The following is a 19,418-nucleotide window of genomic DNA, read 5'->3' on the forward strand; positions in this document are numbered from 1 at the left end:
ACAAATTCAGAAGACCACAATGAAGTCAAACAACTAAAAACAAAGTCTCAAAAAATGTGAATTAGATATAAACTCAGGAAACCTTTCTGGAAAAGCTTAAAAAGGATTTTCAAAATGAAATGATAGTGATTGAGGGAAAAAAAGGGGAAATAGAAATGAAAGCAAAGAAAGAATATAAGGAAGAGAGTCACATGCACAAAAAAATGTTGAGAAAAATAACACTTTAAAAAAAGTATTGGGGAGCAATCTCCTGGGAGGTGGGGCTTGATCTCATAAGGTAGTGATCCGGGCAAAGGGGGTAGCACCTGCCCTCCAGCGAATCCGCAATCAGTTGCAGGAGGCAACCCAGCATACTCAGTACTCCCCACCTCGTCAGTGCCCAGAGAAACTCCCCAAAGGACCGGAGGTGTCCCCACTCCAAGGCTGCCCAGGCAGATCGAAGGCATTGTCCCTAACCAGAGCTAGTGTTCGCTCCAGCCTCCAGTCTCTCTGCCCTCAGTCCTTCTCACGCCCCCTGGCATGAAAACCTCCTTCATTCTATGCCAGTAACCTTGACTAAAAGGGAAGACTTCAAGCATGTCGTCGAAATTTTGGCTAATTTCTTCACCTGGAGATAAAGAGAATTTACAAGCTCTGGAACTGATGAACACAGTTACCGCCAAGTCTAATCTGTCCCACAACACCAAATTTGCCATTCCTGATTTCAAGGTGGGGACCTTGGATTCTCCTGTTGGTTTCTCAGATGAGTTGGGGAAACTTGACACCTTTGCTGAAAGCCTTATAAAGAACATGACTCAGAGTGTAGTAGAAGCTATGGAAGATAAGAAAGGAAGAAATCATGAGAATGTGTTGGCCAATGGAGTTGATTTAACTTCTTTTGTGACACACTTTGAATGGGACATGGCCAAGTATCCTGCCAATCAGCCACTTGTGGCTGTAGTGCATACATTAGCAAAGCAACTGGCACAAATAGAAACAGACCTAAAAGCTCGAAAATCTGCCTACAGCACTCTGAAAGGAAACCTGAAGAATTCGGAAAAGAAATCCACGGGAAATCTCTTCACTCAGACATTAGCTCATATTGTGAAAAAAGAGGATTTTGTGCTGGATTCACAGTATCTCATCATTCTCCTGGTGATAGTTCCAAATCCAAACTATTCACAGTGACAAAAAAGATATGAGTCTCTCTCAGACATGGTGGTACCTAGATCAACCAATCTGATTGCTGAGGACAACGAGGGAGGTCTCTTTACAGTCACGATCTTTCATAGGGTGATGGATCATTTAAAAGCCAAAACCAAAGAAAACAAGTTCATTGTCCTTGAATTTTTCTATGATGAAAAAGAAATTAAAACCAATAGGGAAGAGATGACTAAATTGTTCTCTGAAAAGAAGCAACAGTATCAAACTTCACGTGTTGCTCTTAAAAAGAAATCATCTACCTTCCCGGATCACATGGTTAAGGTAATCCTGACTGGGAACCCTAATTCTACCAGGCAGAAAGAGAAAGAAAAAGAGAGTGAGGGCGAGGGTGAGGGTCCCCTTCTGCGCTGGCTCAAGGTGAACTTCAATGAAGCGTTTATTGCCTGGATTCACCTAAAGGCTTTGAGAGTATTTGTTGAATTCTGTGCTAAGGCTTCTGTGGATATTCCTGGATTACAACTAAATAACCAAGATTATTTTCCTTATGTCTACTTTCACATTGTCCTTAGCCTTCTTGATTAGCTTTTGTAAAGAGTCCGAAAACTCTTAGTAACTCTAGAAACAGCCTTATTTCATGTCTTCACTATGTAATCAAATTAAATTGTAGATGCTGTCTTCTTTAAGTTAGAGAATTTTTACAAATAGTTAACCTTCAGAGTAGAAATTGCTTTTTAAAAAAATGTCCTAGGATTTAGAATGTTACAAAAATTACTCACAAAATTAGTGATGGTTGTATTTATTTTTTGTAAGTTACAATAAAGAAAAGCTCCCAGAGTCTTTGAAAAAAAATATAAAAGAATTGACCAAATGGGAAAAAGAGCTTCAAAAGCTCACTGAAGACTTGTTTTTTTTTTTTAAATTTAGATTTGGGCAATTGGAAGCTAATGACTCAGTGAGATATCAACACACAATTAAATAAAGTTAAGAGAGCAAAAAACACAGAAGAAAATGTGTATGTCTCAATAGAAAAATAAGTGATATAGAAAAGAGAATAAAAAGAGTTAATTTAAGGGTTACTCTGTTACTTAAAAGTTTTAATGAAGCAAAATTTAAGTTTAAGTATCACATTTCAAGCAATTATCAAGGAAATTTACCCAATTATCCAAGAAGCAGAGATTAAAACAGAAGTTGAAAGAATCCATCAATCACTACCTAAAAGAGATCCCAAAATAAACAAGCACTCCCAGGAATATGACATCTAAATTCAACTGTTGACTGGTTAAAAAGAAAATATTTAAAGCACTGAGAAATGAAATCATTGAACATCTGTGGAGTCACAGTCAGTATCATCTAAGATGTAGCAGCTACAATATTACAAAAGCAGAAAACTTTGAATGTGATATTCCAGAAGGTAAAAAAGCTGTGTTTACAATCAATAATAATCTACATAGCTAAACTTCAAGAAAAAACATGGATATTTAAAGAATTTTTTTTTTTTTGCTTTTCAGTTGCTTCAGTCATATTTGTCTCTCTATGTGACTCTATTTAGGATTTTATTGACAAAGATACTGGAATAATTTACCATTTCATTCTCAGGTTCATTTTACAGATGAGGAACTGAGGTAACTAAGATTAAGTGATCTACTCAGGGTCACACAATTTGTAATTCTCTGAAGCAGAATTTGAACTCAGGATGATGTTTATTCCTGGTTCACAGTTCAGGGGTGTCTATCCACTGCATCACCTAGATGCCCTATTTAATGAAATAAATGACTTTCAAATATTCCTTTCAAAAAAGATCAATGGTGATTAGAAAAATGTATTTTCAGAGCTGGAGCCAAGATGGTGGAGTAAAAGCAGAGACCAGCTAGAACTCTCCCCTCAAACCATTCCAAAAGCCTATAAAATGACTCTAAACAAGTTCTAGAGCAGCAGAAACTGCAAAATGACAGACTGAAGCAAATCGCCACACCAAGACAAACTAGAAGGGTAATGGGAAGGGTCTATCACTCCTGTCTGGGAGCTGAGCACAGTTCAGTATGGGTCACTCCAGCACAGACAGACTGGGAGCAGGCCTGAGGGGACTGAATCACAAACAACTGCTGCAGATATCATATTTTTCAACCCACAAACCCTGAAGACAGCTTCCAAGGTCAGTGGGAAGGGTGTCTCACCTGACTGAGAAGGGCACATGGTCTGTCCTCAGCCACAGTCCCAGTCCTGCACCCAGCCCCAAGACAGCTGCAGGAACTGCTGAAGTGGAGAATGCTTGTGGAGACCTCCATCTAACAAAGCTCAAAAGTTAAGAAATTAGCTAGGAAAATGAGCAAATAGGGGAAAAGAAACAGATGAAATTCTTACTTTCTAGTGAAGAGGTATCTTCTTACTATGTTGGTGACGAGCAAGATCAAAACATACAGGCAGAAGAAGACAACAAAGTCAAGGCTCCTGCATCCAAAGATTAAGGAAATTGTGAATTGGCCTCAGGCAATTGAAGAGCTCAGAAAGAATTTTGAAAACCAAGTAAGAGAAGTAGAGGAAAAAATGGGAAAAGAAATGAGAATGATGCAAGAAACTCATGAAAAACGAAATCAACAGCTTGCCAAAGGAAATCCCCCCAAAATGATGAAAAAAAAACCCTTTAAAATTAGACTAATCAAAATAGTAAAAGAGATCCAAAAAGCCAAAGAAGAGAAGAATGCCTTAAAAGCAGAATGGACAAAATGGAAAAAGAGGTCCAAAAGCTAACTGAAGAAAATAATATTTTAAAAATTAGAGTGGAGCAAAATGAAACTAATAACTTTATGAGAAATCAAGAAATTATGAAACAAATTATGAAAAGATAGAAAACAACGTGGAGTATCTCATTGGGAAAACAACTGACCTTACAAATGGAATCAGGAGAGATAATTTAAAAATTATTGGCCTACTTGAAAGCCACTATTAAAAAATAATCTATATATCATCTTTTAAGAAATTATCAAGGAAAACTAATCTGATATTCTAGAACTAGAGGGTAAAATAGAAATGGAAAGACTCCACCATTCACCTCCTGAGAGACCCTAAAAGGAGAACTCCTAGCAATACTGCAACTAAATTCCAGAGTTCCTAGGTCAAGGATAAAATATTACAGGCAAGTATGGAGAAACAATTCTAGTACTGTGGAAACAGAATCAGGACAACACAAGATTTAGCAGCTTCTGCACTAAGGATCAAAAGACTTGGAATATGATATTCCAGAGATCAAAGGAGATAGGATTAAAAGCAAGAATCACCTACCCAGCAAAACTGAGTATAATACTTTAGGGCAAAAAATGAGACTTCAGTGAAATAGGGGATCTCGAAGCATTCTTGTTGAAAAGACTAAAGCTGAATAGAAAATTTGGCTTTCAAATATAAGAATCAAGAGAAACATGAGAAGGTAAACAGGAAAAAGAAACCATAAGGGACTTATTGAAGTTGAACTGTTTACATTCCTAAAGGAATGATGAGATTTGTAACTCATGAGACTTTTCTCAGTATTAGGATAGTTGGACGAATTATATATGATATGTGTGTACATATACACATATATATGTATGTGTATTTGTGTATATATGTATGTGTGTATATGTATATAGTGTGTATGTACATATATATATATATATATATATATATATATATACAGAGAGAGAGAGAGAGAGAGAGAGAGGTACAGAGACAGAGAGAGACAGTGACAGAGACAGAGAGACAGAGGGCATTGGGTTAGATTAACATGAAGGGATGATATCTAAAAAAAAATTAAGGGTTGAGAGGAATGTAATAGGAGAAAGGGAAAGGGAGAGGTAAAATGTAGTTAATCATTTTATTTAAAAGGGACAAAAAAGAGCTTTTACAATGGAGGAGAAGAAAGGGAAGGTGAGAGGGATTAAGTGAGCCTTCTTTCATTGGATTTGGCTTCAGGAGGGAATAATATACTCCCTCAATTAGGTATGGAAGTTCACCCTTTAGGAAACCGGGGGGGGGGGGGGAAGGTGATAAGAGAGGGGGAGATAAAAAAAAGGACAGAAGATTGGAGAAAAGGGTAATTGGAAGCAAACACTTTTGCAGAGGAATAAGTCAAAAGACAGAACTGAATAAATGGAAGACAGGACAGGCAAGAGGGAAATATAGTTAGTCTTTTACAATATGGCTGTTATGGAGGTCTTTTGCGTCACCACACATGTATAACCTATACAGAATTGCTTTCCTTCTCAATGAGGGTGGGTGGAAAGGAGGGAAGGGAGAGAATGTGGAACCCAAAGCTTTTTAAATGAATGTTAGTAGCTGTTTTTACATGCAACTAAGAAATAAGATAATATAGGCAATGAGGTAAAGAAATCTGTCTTACCCTCCATGAAAATAGAAGGGAAGGGGATAAGAGGGGGGAAGGGTGATAAAAGAGAGGACATATTGGAAGAAAGGGCAAATCACAATGCATACGCTCCTGGGGTGTGGGTAAGGACTGATGGGGAGAAAATTTGAAATTCAAAATTTTGTAGGAGTAAATATTGATTACTTAAAATAAATTAATTTCTTTAAAAGAAAGAAAATACAGGGAGAAGCCAAGATGGCAGAGTAGAAAGACACACATATGCTAGCTCCGAATCCACAGTCCATAAAAATACCTGTAAAGAAGAATTCCCAACAAATTCGGAAGCAGCAGAAGCCACAGAACAAAGGAGTGGAGGAGATTTCTATTCCAGAGAGACCTGAAAAACCAACGGGAAAGGTCCCTCGCTCCCCAGACCCAGAGCGGAGCCCACCCCTGCCTTGGCTTCGAGGCACAAAGGGGAGCAGATTAGAGCAGGCTTTAGAGACAGAATCTCCAGCAGCAGCGCAAGTCTCTCCACCCACAGGTGCCAAAGGTCAATGAGAGGGTCTGTCCAGCTCACCGAGAGGGGAGCAGGGTGTCTCTATAACTCAGGACCCCTAGGGAGGCAGCAGCAGAGGTGGCAGCAGCAGACAAGGGCTCCCAAAGCAGGCAGGAGCTTGGATCTATTGTTGAAGGTCTCCACATAAATCCCCTGAGGGAACTGAGCCCCATGTGGCATCCCTGCCCCCACCTGAACATCTGAACTTAATCTCACACTGAATAGCAGCCCCAGCCCCACCCAAAGCCCTGAGGCTGGGGAGCAGCATTGGAAACTCAGACCCCAAGCACTACCTGGGCGGATCTGGAGGCTTGGTAGGTGTGGACAGGAAACTCAGAAGTCAAGTTACTGGCTGCGAAAATGCCCAGAAAAGGGGGGAAAAAATAAGACCATTGAAGGTTACCATCTTGGTGAACAGATATCTCCTCCCTTCCTTTTGAATGAGGAAGAACAAGTCTTACTATCAGGGAAAGACATAAACGTCAAGGCTTCTGAATCTCAAACATCCAAAATAAATATTCAGTTGGCTCGGGCCATGGAAGAGCTCAGAAAGGATTTTGAAAATCAACTTAGAGAGGTGGAGGAAAAACTGGGAAGAAAAATGAGAGAGATGCAAGAAAAACATGAAAAGCAGGTCAACACCTTGCTAAAGGAGACCCAAAAAATGCTGAAGAAAATAACACCTTGAAAAATAGGCTAACTCAATTGGCAAAAGAGGTTCAAAAAGCCAATGAGGAGAAGAATGCTTTAAAAAGCAGAGTTAGTGAAATGGAAAAAGAGGTTCAAAAGCTCATTGAAGAAAATAGTTCTTTCAAAATTAGAATGGAATAGATGGAGGCTAATGACTTTACGAGAAACCAAGAAATCACAAAACAAAGCCAACAGAATGAAAAACTGGAATATAATGTGAAATATCTCATTGGAAAAACAACTGACCTGGGAAATAGATCCAGGAGCCACAATTTAAAAATTATGGGACTACCTGAAAGCCATAATCAAAAAAAAGGGCCTAGACATCATCTTTCATGAAATTATCAAGGAAAACTGCCCTGAGATTCTAGAACCAGAGAGCAAAATAAGTGTCCAGGGAATCCACTGATCACCGCTTGAAAGAGATCCAAAAAGAGAAACTCCTAGGAACATTATGGCCAAATTCCAGAATTCCCAGGTCAAGGAGAAAATATTTCAAGAAGCTAGAAAGAAACAATTCAAGTATTATGGAAATACAATCAGGATAACACAAGATCTAGCAGCTTCTACATTAAGGGATCGAAGGGAGTGGAATATGATATTCCAGAAGTCAAAAGAACTAGGACTACAACCAAGAATCGCCTACCCAGCAAAACTGAATATAGTACTTCAGAGGAAAAAATGGTCTTTCAATGAAATAGAGGACTTTCAAACATTCTTGATGAAAAGACCAGAGCTGAAAAGAAAATTTGACTTTCATAAACAAGAATGAAGAGAACCATGAAAAGGTAAACAGCAAAGAGAAGTCATAAGATTGAACTGCTTACATTCCTACATAGAAAGACAACATCCGTAACTCTTGAAACTTTTCAGTATCTGGATAGTGGGTGGAATTGCTCATATACACACGCACGCACACAGAGAGACAGACAGCACAGAGTGAATTAAATGGGATACGATCATATCTTTTTTTTTTTTTTCAAATTTACCATTTCTTTATTTATAGAGTTGAGAGGGTCAAATGAGATTAAGTTAATGAAAACACATTAGAAACCATAAAACACTCATTTATATTTACAGAAATGTAGAGAGCACCATAGAATTTATTTATTTATTTATTTTTTAATTTATTTATTTGACATTCATTTTAACAAACTTTTGGGTTCCAAATTTTCTCCCCTTTTGTCCCCTCCCCCGCAAACACCGAGCATTCTAATTGCCCCTATCACCAATCTGCTCTCTCTTCTATCATCCCTCTCTGCCCTTGTCTCCATCTTCTCTTTTGTCCTGTAGGGCCAGATAACTTTCTATACCCCTTTACCTGTATTTTTTATTTCCTAGTGGCAAGAATATTACTCGACAATTGTTCCTAACTCTTTGAGTTCCAACTTCTTTACCTCCCTCCCTCCCCACTCCTTTCCTTTGGAAGGCAAGCAATTCAATATCGGCCAAATCTGTGTAGTTTTGCAAATGACTTCCATAATAGTTTTGTTGTATAAGACTGACTATATTTCCCTCCATCCTATTCTGTCCCCCATTACTTCTATTCTCTTTTGGTCCTGTCCCTCCCCATGAGTGTTGACTTCAAATTGCTCCCTCCTCCCCATGCCCTCCCTTCCATCATCCCCCCCACCCTGCTTATCCCCTTGTCCCCCACTTTCCTGTATTGTAAGATAGGTTTTCATACGAAAATGAGTGTGCATTTTATTCCTTCCTTTAGTGGGATGTGATGAGAGTAAACTTCATGTTTTTCTCTCACCTCCCCTCTTTATCCCTCCACTAATAAGTCTTTTGTTTGCCTCTTTTATGAGAGGTAATTTGCCCCATTCCATTTCTCCCTTTCTCCTCCCAATATATTTCTCTCTCACTGCTTGATTTCATTTTTTTAAGATATGATCCCATCCTCTTCAATTCACTCTGTGCACTCTGTCTCTATGTGTGTGTGTGTGTGTGTGTGTGTGCATGTGTGCGTGTGTAATCCCACCCAGTACCCAGATACTGAAAAGTTTCAAGAGTTCCAAATATTGTCTTTCCATGTAGGGATGTAAACAGTTCAACTTTAGTAAGTCCCTTATGACTTCTCTTTGCTGTTCACCTTTTCATGCTTCTCTTCATTCTTGTGTTTGAAAGTCACATTTTCTTTTCAGCTGTGGTCTTTTCATCAAGAATGCTTGAAAGTCCTCTATTTCATTGAAAGACCATTTTTTCCCCTGAAGTACTATACTCAGTTTTGCTGGGTAGGTGATTCTTGGTTTTAGTCCTAGTTCCTTTGACTTCTGGAATATACTATTCCATGCCCTTGGATCCCTTAATGCAGAAGCTGATAGATCTTGTGTTATCCTGATTGTATTTCCATAATACTTGAATTGTTTCTTTCTAGCTGCTTGCAATATTTACTCCTTGATCTGGGAACTCTGGAATTTGGCCACAATGTTCCTAGGAGTTTCTCTTTTTGGATCTCTTTCAGGTGGTGTTCTGTGGATTTCTTGAATATTTATTTTGCCCTCTGGTTCTAGAATCTCAGGGCAGATTTCCTTGATAATTTCATGAAAGGTGATGTCTAGGCTCTTTTTTTGATCATGGCTTTCAGGTAGTCCCAAAATTTTTAAATTGTCTCTCCTGGATCTATTTTCCAGGTCAGTTGTTTTTCCAATGAGATATTTCACATTATCTTCCAGTTTTTCATTCTTTTGGTTTTGTTTTGTGATTTCTTGGTTTCTCATAAAGTCATTAGCCTCCATCTGTTCCATTCTAATTTTGAAAGAACTATTTTCTTCAGTGAGCTTTTGAATCTCCTTTTCCATTTGGCTAATTCTGCTTTCGAAAGCATTCTTCTCCTCATTGGCTTTTTGAACCTCTTTTGCCAATTGAGTTAGCCTGTTTTTCAAGGTATTATTTTCTTCCGCATTTTTTTGGGTCTCCTTTAGCAGGGTGCTGACCTGCTGTTTGTGCTTTGACTGCATATCTCTCATTTCTCTTCCCAGCTTTTCCTCCACCTCTCTAAGTTGATTTTCAAAATCCTTTTTGGGCTCTTCCATGGCCTGAGACCACAGAATATTTAGTCTGGATGTTTGGGATACAGAGGCCTTGACTTCTATGTCTTTGCCTGATGGTAAGCATTGTTCTTCCTCATCAGAAGGGAAGAGTGGAGATGCCTATTCACCAAGAAAGTAACCTTCTATAGTCTTATTTCTTTTCCCTTTTCTGGGCATTTACCCAGCCAGTGACTTGACCTCTGATTATTCTCTTCAAACCCACCTCACCTGCCTCCGGATCCTCCCAGCCAGCACTTGGGGTCTGAGGCTCAAATGCTGCTCCCCAGCCTCAGGGCTTTGGGTGGGGGCAGGGCTGCTATTCAGTGTGAGATTAAGTTCAGTTGCTGAGGTTGGGGCAGGGCTGCCTCTTGGGCTCAGTTTCCTCAGGGGGTTTATGCAGAGACCGTCAACAATGGATCCTGGCTCCTGCCTGCTTGGGGAGCCCTGGTCTGCTCCCGCCTCCGCTGTTGCCTCCCGAGAGGGCCTGAGTATGGGGGACCCCCACTCCCCTCTCAACCCACCAAAGAGACCTTCTCACCGACCCCCATCACCTGTGGGTGGAGGGACCCACGTGGCCGCTGGAGATCCCATCCCTGAAGTCCACTCAGATCTTCTCCTCTCAGTGCGTGGCCGGGGCAGGGCTGGGCTGGGCTCCACTTCCGCATCGCAATGGACCTTTTGCGAGAGGTTTGCAGGTCCCTCTGGAACAGAAATCTCCTTTGCTCCACTGTGCTGTGGCCTCTACTACTCCAGAATTCGCCGTGAGTTCCTTTTTACCAATGTTCTATGGGTTGTGGGTTCAGAGCTGTGTGTATATGCGTCTTTCTACTCCACCAACTTGGCTCCGCCCCTGATGTGATCATATCTTAAAAAAATGAAATTAAGTGGTGAGAGACAAATATATTGGGAGGAGAAAGGGAAAAAATGGAATGGGGCAAATTATCTCTCATAAAAGAGTCAAGCAAAAGACTTTTTAGTGGAGGGAGAAAGAGGGGAGGTGAGAGAAAACCATGAAGTTTACTCTCATCACATTCGACTAAAGGAAGGAGTAAAATGGACACTCATTTTAGTATGAATACCTATCTTACAATACAGGAAAGTGGGAGAGAAGAGGATAAGCAGGGTGGGGGCAGGGATGACGGCAGGGAAGGCAATGAGAGGAGGGAGGAATCTGAAATCAACACTCTTGGGGAGGGACAGGATTAAAAGAGAGAATAGAAGTAAGAGGAGGGCAGGCTAGGATGGTGGGAAATATAGTTAGTTTTACACAACAGGACTGTTATGGAAATCATTTGCAAAACTGCACAGATGTGGCCTATATTCAATTGCTTGACTTCCAAAGGGAATGGTTGGGGAGGGAAGGATGAAGAGAAGTTGGAACTCAAAGTTTTAGGAACAACTGTCGTGTTCTGTTCTTGTTACTAAGAAATACAGGTAAAGGGGTATAGAAAGTTATCTGGCCCTACAGGACAAAAGAGAAGATGGGGACAAGGGAAGGGAGGGATGATAGAAGAGAGGGCAGATTGGTGATAGGGGCAATTAGAATGCTTGGTGTTTTGGGGTGGCACAAAGGGACAAAAGGGGAGAAAATTTGGAACCCAAAATTTTGTGAAAACGAATGCTAAAAGTTAAAAAAATAAATTTAGAAAAAGGAAGAAAATACTTTTAAATACAAAGATTAAAGAAAAGCATTTAAAGGAGACAGGAAATAGAAATCGTAAGGCACTCAGTAAGGTTAAAGTGTGTATCTTTTTATATAGGGAGATGGCATATGTAACTTCATCATTAGGATAGAGGAAACGATAATACATAGAGTGAGAGAAGGAGTGAGTCAATTAGGTTGAGATAATGTAAAAAACAGATAGTTGAGAAAGGATTCCTTTGGAGTGGGGGAAATGAAGAGGAAAACTAGGGGACAATAATATATGAATGAAGATACCTTACAATGAAGGGGAAAATGGTAGTGGTCAGGCAACACAGAAACCTCATTCACATCTAATCGTTAAAAGAGGAAACATACATATTCATACTCAGTCAGTAACAGAAGTCTCTCTTACCCCAGACTGAAGTAGATGCAACAGGGTATAAGGGAAATGGGAAATGATAAAAGGAAGGGCAGATAAATGTAGACAGTGGTAAAAAACAAAACAAATTTTGTAGGAGGAAAATGATAAAAGAGAGAGGAGGTTAAACAAAAAGGACAGAGGGAACTTCAAGGGAATTTTAATTGTGAATGGGATAAACTCACCCATAAAATGGGAACAGAAAGAAAAATGCATTATAAAACAGAATCCAACAATATCTTACTTACACAAAACTCACTTGGAAGGAAGACACATATACATAGTTAAAATAAGGGGCTCGAGCACAATCTGTTATACTTTGGTGGAAGTACATAAGGCAGGGGGTACCAAGATAAAGTAAAAACAAAAATAGACGTAATTAAAAAATTTAAGCAGGGAAGTTTCATCTTGCTGAAAGGAATCGTAACCAATGAAATAATACCAATACTAAACACATATGTAACAAGTGACAAAAAATCCAAATTTTTAAAGGAAAAGTTAAATGAATTACAAAAGGAAATATAAAGTAAAATTATACTTGTGGGTGACCTCACCTTCACCCTCTCAGAAACAGATAAGTTTAACCATAAAATAATAAAAATGAAATTAATAAAATAAATAGAATTTTAAGAAAAAATGCATATGACATACCTCTAGAGAAATCTGGAAAAGAAGAGAAAGAAATATATCTTTTCCTCAACTCTACTTGACATTTTCTCAAAAAGATGACCATGTTTTAAGGTATAATAATCTCATAAAAGTGTGGAAAAGGAGAAATATTAAAATAAATTTTTGAAAGCTATAATAATATTTAAAAATTACTTTAAATAAAAGTTCAATGAAACAGATTAAAAATTAATTGAAAACTAAATAATCTTATATTAAAGAGTGAGTGGGTCAAAGAATAAATGGTGGAAACAATCAATAATTTCATTAAAGAAGAAGATAGGGAGACAGCATACCAAAATTTGTGAGATGCAGCCAAAGTTGGATACAGGCAAGAATTTATCTTTCTAAATCCTTGCCTCAAAATAAAAACAACAAGAACAAAAATAACAATAACAATAATAATGACCACAATGAATTTGGCATGTAATTAAGGAAAGCTAGAAAGAAAATTCATTAAAAATCAAAAATTAAACACCAAATTGGAAATCAAGAAAATCAAGAGACCTCAATGAAATTAAAAGCTAAAAAATGAATAGATAAAACTTGGAATTTGTTTTATGTCGGAAAAAAATGAAGTAGATACAATTAATTTGATTAAATAAAAGTAAGAAGAAAACTGGTTTGCCAAGATGAAAAATTTCAATGGTGAATGATCTACCAATAAAGATGAAAGTAAAGCAAGTATTACATGCTAATAAATCTGACAATCTACATTAAATGGATGATTATTTACTATATCTATATCTATCTATCTATCTATCTATCTATCTATCTATCTATATCTATATCTATATCTATATATATATATATATGTATATATATATTGCTCAGATTAAGAGGGAAAAGAATACTAACCTGGAAAAAGAAAAGTATGGGACAGCCATAAGAAATCTCCCTAAGGAACAATCCTACACCAGGAGCATTCACAAGTGACTTTTATTTTTCACAATTCTCTTTCAAAACTCTTATTTTATCCCCAATTTTTGTTCTACCTCTCAGATTTTTAAAATCCATTTTCAGCTCTTCTGAGAGGACTTTTGGGGCTTGAGATAAATTCATATTCCACTTTGAGGCTTCACATATAAACTTTTGACATTGCTGTCTTCTTCTGAGTTTCTGTTTTCATCTTCCCTGTCACCATAGTAGCTTTCTAAGGTCAGAATACTAGTTGGGTCTTTTTTCTCATTTTTTTCTTTTCTATGACTCACCACTTTATTTGTACAAAATAGTGAACAATCATACCCTCGCTGAGAAAAGCAATGTTGGTTTGAGGTTAAAACAAGTCCATATATTTTGAAGGTTTGGACTAGCAGCTTTAGTCCCAGGATCTTTGGGTTTAGACTCAGAAGACATGGGGTCAGTAGGGTTAGCTGCCTTGGAATCAGTTGGTTTTGTGGCCTTAGCTGTCTTGGGATCAGAATTGACACCCTTGGTATCAGACTTGGCAGCAGCAGGGTTATATTTGGTAGCCTTGGGATCAGATTTAGTGACCTTGGTGGCAGACTTGGTGACCTTGGCATCAGTGGTTCTGGCAAACCTAGAGTCAGGATTCATGTTCCTGAGGCTTAGACGTTTGATGCCAACCCTACAGCCTGGATGCTTTGTGGCCATCTTGTGGCCAGCACGTGAGGCACTGGCCTTGGGGATCTTGGGCCTGAGGAGCTTGACCTTGGAGGCCTTGGTGTTCATGTCTTGATGGCTTTGGAGTTATTGGCTTTTATCTTCTTCAGCCCTTTCTTGTTGTATTTTTCAACAACAAAAAAAATATATGTTTCTCAGAAACTTGGGGTCAATACTTTTCAGAGACTTGTATTTCTGTGACCTAGGTTTGTTGATGCCATTTCTGTGCCATTTTTGTGATTGGTTGTGGGTGGCACAACCCTTAGATTTAACCATCTTTACACCACAGCCTGTACTAACAAGCACTCCACGGACTAGAACAGGTCAAAGTCAGAGAGAGAAAGAAGCATGGGGCAGTGTGAGAAATAAGGGCTACATAGGAAGAAAATCTGTTTTTACTCATTTTTAAATTTGAGCTCAACTCCCAGGGTACAAAGGGCAATGTTTGAAACTTCTTGCACTGGGGGGGGGGGGGGGGGGGGCAGGATAATCATCACTGGTTTTGTTCACTGGCCTCTGGGGCTAGTGGCTTGCCCACTGCATTGCAGTGGACAGGCTTAATCATGCCTGTTGTGCCCTGGGTTACAGAGCTGGCAGTTTGCTTGCTGTGCTGGGTTTAGAGGCCTTACAGTTGCCCTGCACTAGCAGGCCAAGCAGAACACCAAAGCCCCAGTTGCGGTTCTAATGTGTCTAATAATCCCAGGCCAACTTGCCTGAACACTCACATGCACTGGACTGCACTCTCCTTTTACCCAAGTGAGACAGACCTTTCCTGACATCCCTCTAACTTATCTGGGGCTGGAAAATTGTTTCATTCCATCGGTTTGTGGATTTTGTTGCTCCAGAATCCATTTAGCGACTTAATTTAATGTTTTTGAGAGAGTTCAGGAAACTTTCTGGCTTCTCACCTCCATCCAGACTCTCTCCCACTCCCGCAAGTGAATTCTACTAAACAGTTAAAGAACAATTAATTTTAATACCATATAAACTATCTGGAAAAATAAGTAGTCATTCTGAATTCCTTTTATGGTACAAATATGGTACAAATTCTTAAATAAGAAAGAACAAAAACATAAAAAGAAAACTCTAACCTAATTTTTCTAATTAATATTGATGAAACATTTCAAAAGAAAATACTAGTAAGGAGATTACAACAGTATTTCAGAAAGATTATGGAGCATGAGTACATGAGATTTATACCAGGAATGGATAGCTGGTTCAATATTAAGAAAACTATCAGCATTACTGAGCATATTAATAACAAAGAGAGCAAAAATCATATAATTATCTCAACAGAGGAGGGCTTTTGGTAAAATACATGTCTCATTTTTATTTAAAAACAACACTAGAAAACATGAGTAAATGGAGCTTTCCTGAAATGATAAGTAGTATCAATTTAAAACCATCAGCAAGCATTATCTATAATGGTGATCACCTAGAAGCCTTTTCAGTAAGATCAGGAGTGAAGCAAGGATGTCCATTATCATCACTATTATTCAATAACATATTTCAAACACTAGTTACAGCAATAAGGGAAGTGAAGAAAAATAAAGGAATTGCAAAAGGCAAAGAAAGAAATCTATTACTCTTTGTAGACAATATAATTATATACTTAAAGAATCAACTAAAAAATTAGTTGAACCATTTGAAAATTTTAGCATAGTTGCAGAATATAAAATAAACTCACTTAAATTATCAGCATTTGTATATATTATTGCTATATGAACACAAATACAAGCATTTTTCACAAAAATAAAGGCAGATGTAAACAGCTGGAGAAATATTAATTCCTTATAGGTAAGCAAAGCCAAAATAAAGAAATAACAATTCTACCTAAATTACTTATAATCTGCGTATTCTGCATCATACCAAATCAAGCTGTCAGTTATTTTATAGAACTAGGAAAAATAATAAGAAAATTATGTGGAAGAAAAACAAAGTCAAAAATTTCAAGGGAACTGATAAAAGAGAAAGAAAAACATAGGAAGGAAAGCAGCCTCAGAGTACCAGTTCTCAAACTATATTACACAACAATAATAATGAAAGCAATATTATACTGGCTAAAAAATAGAGTAGTGAACAATTGAAATAAATTCAGTATACAAAGCACAGTAGTAAATCACCATAAAATTTAGTATTAAATAATCCCAAAGAAACAGGCAGATTTCAGAAAAACCTGTAAAAACTTACATGAACTGATGCTGAGTGAAGTAAGCAGAACTAGGACATCACTGTGTACAATAACAGCAACATTGCATGATGAGAAAGCATGATAGACTTATCTCTTCTCAGAAATACTATGATATAAGACAATTCCAAAAGATTCATGATGGAAAATGCTATCCGCATCCAGAGTAAGAACTTTGGACTCTGAACACAGATCAAAAGGGTGATATTTTCCCTTTTTTTTTCTTTCTCATTATTTTTCTTTCACAATATGACTAATGTGAAAATACGTTTAATATGAATGTATATGCATATTTATATCATATGGTTGTTATCTTGGGGAGAGGTGAGGGGAGGGAGAATATTGGGAGCAAAGCCTTATAAAAGTGAATGTTGAAATTTATATTTATATGTACCTGAAAAAATACTATCAAGTGGGAAAAAAGAAAAAAAAAACGTAATCCAAAAGATCTGACCTTTTGAGGCAAGAACTCAACATTTGACAAAAATGCTGGGAAGAATGCACAACAGATTGACAGAAATTTAGATCACCACAAGCCAAGGTAAGGCAAAAATGGATACATGCTTTAAAATATATATCTATATATAGATAAGCAAATTAGGAAATCATAGAAAATTTTACCTGTCAGATTTATGAATAAGAAAAAATATGATCGTTATAGAAAATATCATTGAAAGTAAAATGAAAAATTTTCTTACATTAAATTTAAAAGATTTCGCGCAAAAATATGGATAAGATTAAAAGGAAAGAAAGAGGTTAGAGCCAGAAAAAATACATCAGATTTCTCTGATAAAGAACTCATTTCTCAAACTTATAGAGAACTGGGTCAAATTTATTTTCAAAAAATGAGTCATCCTTCCATTGAAAAAATAGTCAATTTTATGATCACACGGTTTTCAGAAGAAGAAATCAAAGCTTTCAAAAGTCATACTAAACAATGGTCTAAATCACTTTTGATTAGAGAAATAAACATTAAAGCAGTTCAAAGATACTACCTCATATCTATCAAATTGGCAAATATGACAGAAAAGGAAATTTAGAAATGTTGGAGGGGTTATTGAAAAATTGAGAGACATGCATAGTTAGGGGAATTGTGATTCAACCTAACCATTCTGGAATACAATTTTTCGCTAAACCCAAACGTCTACAAAATTATGTACATCCTTTGATCCAGCAACAGTACTACCATGTCTATACCACACAAAAATCATAGAAAAAGACAAATGACTCACATATACAAAGTATCTATAGTAGCTCTTTCCTTGGTGGCAAAGAGTTAGAAATTAGGGAGATGCCCATCAGCTGGAGATTGGTTGCATAACTTGTGGTATATAGTTGTGATAGAATAATATCATTCCATAAGAAGTCACACACAGGATGTTTTCAGAAAATCCTGGAAAAGTCTTTTTCAACTCATGCAAATTGAAGTAACTAGAACCAGGAAATCACTGTACACATTAACAGCAATATTGTAAGATGATCAGCTGTGAATAACTTGTCCATTCTGATCAATACAAAGATCCATGGCGATTCCAATGAAATCATGATAAAAAAAATGCTTCCCACCTCCAGAAAAAGAACTCATGGAATCTGAGTGAAAATTTGAGTATACACACACACACACACACACACACACACACTCACATTTTCATTTTATTTTTCTTACTTTTTTCAACATCTTTAATATGTTGATATGTCTTGCATGGTTTCACATGTATGATTACTATCACATTTTTTGCTTTCTTGATGGGTGAGAGGGAAAAATTCAGAAGTCATTTTTTGAATAAATGCTAAAAAAAAATACTAAAATTTAAGAAATCTACCAATAAATCTGCCAACAATATTAAAGATCATATTTTATTTTGTCTCACTCCACCAATGACAAAGTAAAGAGAATTGATTATATTATCTACGTATATTGTTCTCTAATTTTTGGAGAAATCCTCACCCTCAACTTTCTAAAATATCTTCTCTCCCTTATCCAATGACTTAAAAAAGAAACATCAAGTTTTTACATGAAAGGAAAGTGATTTCCTCCTTACCCAGCCACCAGATCCTTAATTATCTTCCACCCAAAGGAACATAAATTTATAATTCTTAGCTTAAATAGCCACTGTTTATATTTTTTCAATTTTTTTGTTTGCTGAGATATTAAATCTTAGAGGACAGGAGTAATTTATATTCTGCCCAGTACTGGAAAAGGCTCACTCAGGGTGAAACAAAAACCGGAGCCATCCATAGACATACTGTGTAAGCAGAGATTCTGTCTTAAGCAAGTCATTATCATCAATTTTGTCCAACTGTGTGTGACCCCATTTGAGGATTTGCTTGGCAAAGATGCTGGAGTGGTTAGCCATTTCCCTTTCCAAATCATTTTACAGATGAGAAAACTGAGACAAACACGTAAGTGTGTTGCCCATGATTACACGGCTAATGTCTGAAATCAGATTTCAACTGATGAGTCTCTCTAACTCCAGGCCTGGCACTCTATCCACTGAGGCACCTAGCTGCCCTGTGTATACTCCTACTTTATTTGAGGTATCCCTTCTTATCTCCTTATGAATTTACAGTTGGCACCTCAGAATCAAGACCTGCCTCTCTTCTTTTCTTACTTCAAAACCTAACTTCCCTCAAATCAACAAGTATTTATTAAGCCCTATCCTATGGAAATCATGGTTGTATAAAGATAAAACAAAAAAAAATCAAAACACAAATATCATTGTATGAATTAGAGGAAGGAAAATAATATCAAGGATAGGTTTTCTATAGAAAGTAACATGACAACTCAGCTTTCAAGGAAGTTTCAGATTATAAGAGGGGGAATTTAACTAGGCAGTTCTTTGTGGATATAATGATACATCAAGGCAAAGGCATGCAGTGGCAGATGGAATGTTTAGTTTAAGGAACACAAAATAGGTCATTTTGGCTATTACTTGGCAAAAGAGAAGGAAATTAATGTCAAAGAAGTCTAGATAAATAAATTGTAAGGAGATTGTAAGAAAAGATTCTAAATAAAAGATGAATTTCTATTTCATTTTACTGAAAATTGCAAACCACTGAATACTATTTTTCTCACTTTGGGAGCATATTTATTCTTATATATTTTTTTCATTTGCTC

General features: G+C 37.3%; 2 pseudogenes; one reads left to right on the forward strand and one right to left on the reverse strand.

Moving 5' to 3' along the window:
- The first annotated feature begins 576 nt into the window (after nucleotides 1–576).
- Nucleotides 577–1,725, forward strand: LOC140525166 (V-type proton ATPase subunit C 2 pseudogene; annotated as a pseudogene).
- Nucleotides 1,726–13,728: 12,003 nt separating this feature from the next.
- Nucleotides 13,729–14,388, reverse strand: LOC140517079 (large ribosomal subunit protein eL29 pseudogene; annotated as a pseudogene).
- Nucleotides 14,389–19,418: the final 5,030 nt, after the last annotated feature.

Source organism: Notamacropus eugenii, chromosome 1 (assembly GCF_028372415.1).
Source record: "Notamacropus eugenii isolate mMacEug1 chromosome 1, mMacEug1.pri_v2, whole genome shotgun sequence".
In the NCBI taxonomy this organism is placed as follows: Eukaryota; Metazoa; Chordata; class Mammalia; order Diprotodontia; family Macropodidae; genus Notamacropus; species Notamacropus eugenii.